This window comes from Herpailurus yagouaroundi, unplaced genomic scaffold, assembly GCF_014898765.1.
Source record: "Herpailurus yagouaroundi ecotype Mexico unplaced genomic scaffold, PumYag 214, whole genome shotgun sequence".
Taxonomy (NCBI): domain Eukaryota; kingdom Metazoa; phylum Chordata; class Mammalia; order Carnivora; family Felidae; genus Herpailurus; species Herpailurus yagouaroundi.
In genome coordinates this window covers 4874438-4881584 of record NW_024412445.1, presented here as the reverse complement: position 1 = coordinate 4881584, position 7147 = coordinate 4874438, and the positions used below count along the sequence as shown (strand labels likewise).

General features: G+C 52.3%; 1 protein-coding gene across 1 annotated transcript in view; it reads left to right on the top strand.

Moving 5' to 3' along the window:
* The first annotated feature begins 234 nt into the window (after window positions 1-234).
* GRB10 (growth factor receptor bound protein 10) overlaps window positions 235-7147 on the top strand; it is a 39460-nt gene continuing 32547 nt past the window's right edge. Inside the window, exon 1 of the mRNA XM_040455071.1 lies at window positions 235-356. The gene's annotated coding sequence lies outside the window, so the exon portion shown is untranslated. The remainder of the gene's footprint in view (window positions 357-7147) is intronic.

Below are 7147 nucleotides of genomic sequence, written 5' to 3'. Positions count from 1 at the left end.
AACAGGCTCCAGGCTCTGAGCCATCAGCCCAGAGCCTGACGCGGGGCTCGAACTCACGGACCGCGAGATCGTGACCTGGCTGAAGTCGGACGCTTAACCGACTGCGCCACCCAGGCGCCCTGTTTGTTTGTTTTTTTACCAGAACTGTAATCAATCCTAAGTCCTTAATATCCTTAAAAATAGTCCAGATCAGATCAGAAGTGCATTCACACCACGGTCCCGGTGTCCCTGAAAGACGGTGCCGTCTGTGTGCTCCCACCCTGGCTCAGCTCTGGACAGAGGGTCCCAGCCCCGGCCACACTGCAGGCTCCGGCTTGACATTCATGCTGCTGCAGCCCCAGCAGAACCTGGGACAGGTCACCCCCAGCCCCACCCCCCCATGGCAGGTGGACCCGGCTAGGTGCAGGGGGTCCCTTGTCAGGCACCTGCCTTCCTCCCCGTGCGCTTCAGGTTCTTTGCAAAACAAATTCCTAATTACTAATTTCAACTACCACGTGAGTGAGTTTTTGGAGCAGAAGTTCCGGGCCTACGCTTTCCGGGTCGGCACTGCAGAGGCCTTGATCCTGGGCTTACACGGAGGGTGATCTTTTAGGCATGCAGTGGCCCCCGGAAGGAGAAGACAAGCCAGGCGGATTACTGCGGGTTGTATGCCACGCCGAGGAGTTTTATGCATCATCCCGCGGGCCACTCGGCATAAGCCTGTGCGACGGTCCAGCAGTCCCCTTGCTTTGGCAGTGAGGGTGTTTATGGTCAGGATAGGGTGGATCATGCAGTAAGGAGGGGAGAGGGTCTGACTCCAGGACAGGTAGGTTCTAAAGTTCATGTTCTCACTGGGGAGCCAGAAAATCTGTACCTAACTGATGTTTCCAGACAGCTTGGGGAGGGGAGTGGGCAATGGAGCAAATGCGGATATCCCGGGAGCGGAGTCTACACGATGTGCTTGATAACCGATAACTGTTTTTTGTTTTCTAGTGTTTGTTTATTTTTGAGGGGGGGGGAGGGAGGGGCAGAGAGAGAAGGACAGAGGGTCTGAAGCAACTCTCCACTGTTAGCACAGAGCCCCAACGTGGGGCTTGAACCCATGAACCATGAGATCATGACCTGAGCCAGAGTCAGATGCTTAACAGACTGAGCCGCCCAGGCACCCCACTGATAACTGTTTCTTAAGTGGGGCAGCTAAGCGGATTTGCACATGGGTCCCGTTCTGTTCCCTGACAAATTCAGTTTTAGGGACTAGTATTCTACCAGACACGCGGTCCATCCTCTCCCTGTTGGAAGTGTTTCCGTTATTAGAGATGTATTTTAATAGACCGACGTCTAGCAATTTATCCTGAGAAAATAAGCGCACACACTAAGACCACATAGAAAGATGTGCCAAGCCTCGAAACCATCCACGTGGACAGCTGTCAGGACAGCACCGTGTTCCCTACGGCCACGTGGGCAAATACCTTGCAGGCGTTAAAACATCAAAGAAGCATTGTGCCCGGGAGATATTTGTGATGTAATCTGAAGCCACACAAGCCTGATTGCAAAACTCTACGTCCTGTGATCCTAAATGTGTCAGTGTGTCTATTTATAAGTACGCGTGCAAACGAATACTAGAAGGGCATACTCTAGAATTGTAATGGATCTGGAACTGTCACGGGTTGTCAGTGTTTTTCCTTTGCCCCTTAAGTGTATTTTCAAGCATTACAATGAAAACTTATTTTTTTATTAAAAACCATTTTTTAATATTCATTTATTTTTGAGCTAGAGCACAAGGGAGCGAGCAGGGAAGGGGCAGAGGGAGACAGACAGACACAGAACCCGAAGCAGGCTCCAGGCTCTGAGTTGTCAGCACAGAGCCCGACACAGGGCTCGAACTCACGAACTGTGAGATCATGACTCGAGTGTAAGTTGGATGCTTAACTGACTGAGCCACCCAGGCTCCCTGAAAACTTATTTTTATAATAAAAAAAAAAACTAATGTGTCTGTGTTTGTCCATGCGTGTGTGTATGTGTCACGTTACGTGGCCCTGCCCCTCCCCCCTTCACACATCCCGGGAGCCACCGGCATCGTCCTTGCGTGCAGGACAGAGAGGACTCCACTCCTCTTCCCTTGAAGTTGTAACTGAACCGGCCCTCATGGCTGTGTCCCCGCAGCTCCGCGCTACGGTGGGGACAGGCGGCCAGGGCACACCGGTCACGGCTGCAGGGACTTGCATTCCATCTACACCCATGATTCCTGGTCCTGGAAACCAGGGGGGAGCCTTGCAGACAAGGAGGGCTGCCTTGGGGCTGACGGAAGGTCTGAAGAGTCACCAGCAAATCCATTGCTGCAGAGTGGAGGTCACAGCTGGACGTTTCCTGACCGGGAAGAAGGGCCGGTGGGGCGGAAATCTTCTCTTCCCCATGGCTCCCTCGGCCAGCGGAGGAGCAGGTGGGCAGGGCAGAACCAAGACTGATGAAAAGAGCCGTGGCTGTGGCCCAGGAGCCCCGGGGGGGTGGGGGTGGGGGGGAGGAGGAGAGGTGGGCAGACGTTCCCATGGCAGCAGCAACAGGGCCTCCTGATTGGCAGGGACCCGGTGGGAGCCCTTATGTATAGCCCGGCGCACTAGGTGGTACCACCACCCTGTTCCGTGCGTGCGGGGACACTGAGGCCCAGAGACCGCACGGCATCTTTGCTCGGCTCCAAACAGCTGGGATCTCCATCGCTGTCTTCAGTCCACTGAAGGAAGATTCAGCTGTTGTTGTTTTTATGCTTATTTACTTATTTTTTGAGACAGAGAGGAAGAGAGCAAGCTGGGGAGGGGCAGAGAGAGAGAGAGAGGGAGACAGAATCCCAAGCAGGCTCTGGGCTGTCAGCACAGAGCCCAACGCAGGGCTCAGACTCACGAACCTCAAGATCACGATCTGAGCCGAAACCAAGAGTCGGACACTCCACTGACTGAGCCACCTGGGCGCCCCCACTCTTTTTTAGAATAGCTTTTATTTCGATGTTGGGTAAAATGATACCAGTTTATAAAACTGCCTTTGTCAAAGTAATAGGCTATACCTAACCATTCTAGAAAAAAAAAATACAGATGGGCAAGTCAAAATGGATTTTTCCAAATGGATCTGTCTGGTATGAAACAGGCATTAAAGGCTATGGGTAGTCCATCTGTGCTTTGAATCTTGTCACCAGCTTCCTAAGCTGGTGACAGCCATCCAGTGAGGGGGGGAAAGGGGTGCTGGGCAGCTCTGAAATCTGTGGTTGACTTTCAAGAACTATCTTGTGAGTTATTTTTAGAATTTTAGCTCCTTTAGAAAGGATTGGTGAGGACTTAAAATATATTTTCATTGCAACTTTGAAGTTAGCAGGCTATAAGGCAAATTCTTTCTCCTTTTTTTTTAAAGTTTATTTTGAGAGAGAGAAAGAGAGAGCATGCAGGGGAGGGGCAGAGAGAGAGGGAGAGAATCCCAAACAGGCTCCACACTGTCAGTGCAGAGCCCGACGCGGGGCTTGAACTCAGGAACCGTGAGCTGAAACCAAGAGTTGGATGCTTAACTGACTGAGCCACCCCGGTGCCCCAGGGAAAATTTCTTTAAAAGTAAGTTTGACTCCATGTAATTCAACAGGATGATTATTACAATGAATAGAGTCATATAATTACATAGAGCTGCTTCCGTTATCATACCTTATATATCTCAAAGTAGCGCCATTAATTTAGAACAGAACAGGAAAAAATCGTTAGATTTACATTAGTTTTCACTAAAATTCGTCCAGCCTAACCCTGGTTCTGCCCGCGTCTGAACTACATTTAATTTCTCCCAAAGTCACTACCACTGCCCAGTTTGGGGGCTTCGGGCACACCAAAATCAAAAGCCTTTTCACGTAGCGCCTCGGGAGCCATGGATCCCTCCGGGCAGGGAGGTCTCCAGCGCTGGGAAGCATCTTGCGGGCAGAGAAGCAAAAGCAAACAGAGCAGGTGTCCCGGGTTGAGATCCTGACTCCAGCGGCTTCCGCTCGCTTGATGCAGGGAAGCCGTTGTGCATTACTGATCAACTTGACTCTTCATGAATGTTTACCTCCCAGTATTTACAAGACACTTCAGGAGTTTCCGAAAACCGCAGCTTACGTCCTCGTTTTGAAAAATGCGTTGAAACTGGACCCGGAAGGGCTTTGAGCTGAGAAGTCAGTTGATGGAAGGCAAAGCTGGCCTGAGCTCCTGGCTCAGAGCCCTTTTCTCTCTAGTCTCTTGGTTTCTGTGCCAGAGTTTGCCCCCCATCCCCCCACCCCCGCTCTGCTCAGCCCATGCCTCCCGAAGAGGGTGACCTTCCGGGGACATCCCACACTGTGGCCAGGTCTGGGGGCAGAAAGCAGAAAGTACCCCAGTTTCTATTTTCCCCAGGTGGTCTGGGCCAAAGCGAAGAGGTCTTGTGAACTCAGTAGGAGACTCAGCCTGTAAGTCAGCCAGAAGGTGCACCCCGTGCGTGACGTGGGAGTGAGATTGACAGCAGGGAGGTGACGCCCACAGCCTACCTGCTGGGTCCCCGGGGCCAGAAGCCAGGTTCCCTAGGGTGCAGATGGGGGCCACGGAGATGTCATCATGCGCTCAGACTCCTTCCTTTTAGTTTGCCTCTCGCTCTGTGCAGGGAACATATAGAAGACGACAGCAGGGCTCCGGGAACACCGGAATGTTCTATTACCGCTTCAGAGCTTTGATCCCAGCTGCAGCGCCTAGGAGTCAGAGGCTGTGTGGCCTGACAAAGCTTTCCTGCCCCCGCTACCTCTGCAAAGAAGATGCCTTATGCTGGTGACGTCATTATGCCCTCTTTCATGTTAGTGTTTTATTTTGAAAAGCAATGAGCTACCTAGTCTCTTTTACAGCGGAGACGAGAACATTGAGGATTCAGGGGTTGGCTTTTCCTGCAGTTTACCTGGTCATGAAGTTTCCTTTTCCAGCCAGATTCACAAGCCGGGGTCAGGGCCCAGGTGTCTGCAGCCTTTAGACAGAGCCTGCCTCAATCGCGACTCTGTTTTCAGCGTCAGCACACCCCTCCCCCGGGGCAGGGGAGCAGGTGCAGGGGGCTGAGACCTTTCCCAGGGAGGGGGGCTCTCGTCAGCCTGAGCCAGGCGTACACTGTGAAGTCAGTGATACTTGAGAATCCCCATTTCACGATGAGGAGACTGAGGCCGGGGGCGCGGCGGTCACTGTGCACAGCTCCTTAGTTCCACAGCTAGTTAGCAATGAAGCCGGATTGCAGCCTGGTGGTTCCAGAGCACCCTGACCCCCCTTTGCCAAGGGAGGTTGTAAATGATGCTTTCACATCCTTTATTGAGCACTGTGCTTTTCACTTGTGATTGACTCTCCAAGCAGCGGCCATGGCACAGAGAGGAATGTGAGTCTCAGCTAGTGAATACCCTGTTTGAGGTCACAGAACCAGGAAGTGGCTGAACCAGGCGGGCACGGTGGGGCTGTGCTCCAAGTTCACCCCCATCCTGGCATTGCCCACCTGGACAGGCTGTGCCCAGGAAACCCGAGAAACTTCTGTATCCCTCCCCGTGTGAGATGCTCGAACCCATCTCGGGAGCCTCAGCCTGCTCACCAGAGCCCTTGACCCAGGCCTGTGCACTGAGGGCTTATTTGCTTCTAGAAGGAGCCCCAGCATGGCCCAGGTGGTGACTGAAGTGTGTTTGCCACGGCGCAAGGGGCCCCTTCAGCTGCTGGCTTTAGAAGCCATGGTGTTAGGCGGCTGGCTGTTTCACGCTTTTCTTTGTGCCTTGGTATTCGCCGAAAGTGCTCTCACCCCCCAGCTCCAAACGTGTGCCCAGTGGGAGGTTGCTGGGACGTCCAGTGGCATTCTTGCGCTTTTGGTCTCGGGGGTTTATTCTGTCTGTGGTCCGCGGCCTCTGGTGTGTTTGAGAGGTGGCTGGGGCGTGCCCTGTCAGGGTGGAATGGGCAACCTGGGATTCGAGATCCTGTCACTGGACCACTGTCTCTTTGTCCCTGCCGCAGGCCTACCCGTCCCAGGCATGCCAGCAGACCTCCGGGATTCTGAAAGCCGTGGACTTGGCCATTGTGACAAAGCACATCTTAGCTTTTAATACTGAGTCTATATATCAATCTCCGAGGAAGGGGGTAAGGGGGAGGTTGGCCATGGAGCAGTAGAGAGAAGACGAATGAGTTTAAAGAAAAATACATTCGGGGGGCTCCTGGAGGCTCAGGTGGTTAAGCCTCTGACTTTGGTTCACAGTTCATGAGTCTGAGCCCCGTGTCGGGCTCTGTGCTGACAGCTCAGAGCCTGGAGCCTGCTTCGGATTCTGTGTCTCCCTCTCTCTCGGCCCCTCCCTCACCTCAAAAATAAATAAACATTTAAAAAAAGAAAAGAAAAATGCATTTGGCTGGAAACATTAAAAACTAAGGCCATCCCTGTTTTCGGCCAGGAAAATTGATAAACAGACTTGAACATAATTGGGATTTTCTAGAGAAGCTGATGTTGATAGTCATTGCAGAGAAACTCTGGCACTGAGGAAAGAGGTTTATGCCCCAGCTGGTTGTGGCCATTGCAGAGCTTGTCCAGAGGACTTAGAGGCAGTGCAATTAGCATATTTATAGGGGATTGAATGGATCCATTTGTATTTTGTTTAACTTTTATGTTAATGTGTTTGTTTTTTTTTTAATTTGACCTATAGACAAAGCCATGTTTTCTTTGTTTAAATTAAAAGTTGTTTTTATGGGCTCCGTCGTGTCAGCTGTATTTGCATATTTCAGTTGTTCCGTGGAAGTGTAACTTCTGTTGAGTGAAATGTGAACCTCAGGAAGGAGATGAGTAGATTTCCTTCGTGTGCCTTGCTAGCCTGTCCCTCAGTCCCGATTGACTCCCCACTGGGGATTTCTCTGGGGTGGCCCAGAGGTGGCAGGCAAGGTGGTGTCCCCAGGGAGCCCCGCCTCCCGGCTGACCCAGCCTCCCCTCCTGGTGAGTGAGCTTCTGGAGGGCTGGGGACAGCCCTCTTGAGACCTTGCAATCCCTGTTCTGGCTCCTGCGTTTACCCCCTTGTAACAGGGACTTGACCCCACGCACGCGTCCTGTCCTGCCAGACAGCATTTGCACTTGGGAAAAAGGACAGAGAGGGAGCAAGAGAGTGGCAGCCACTTTGTCAGGACCAGCCCACATTCAGAGACCA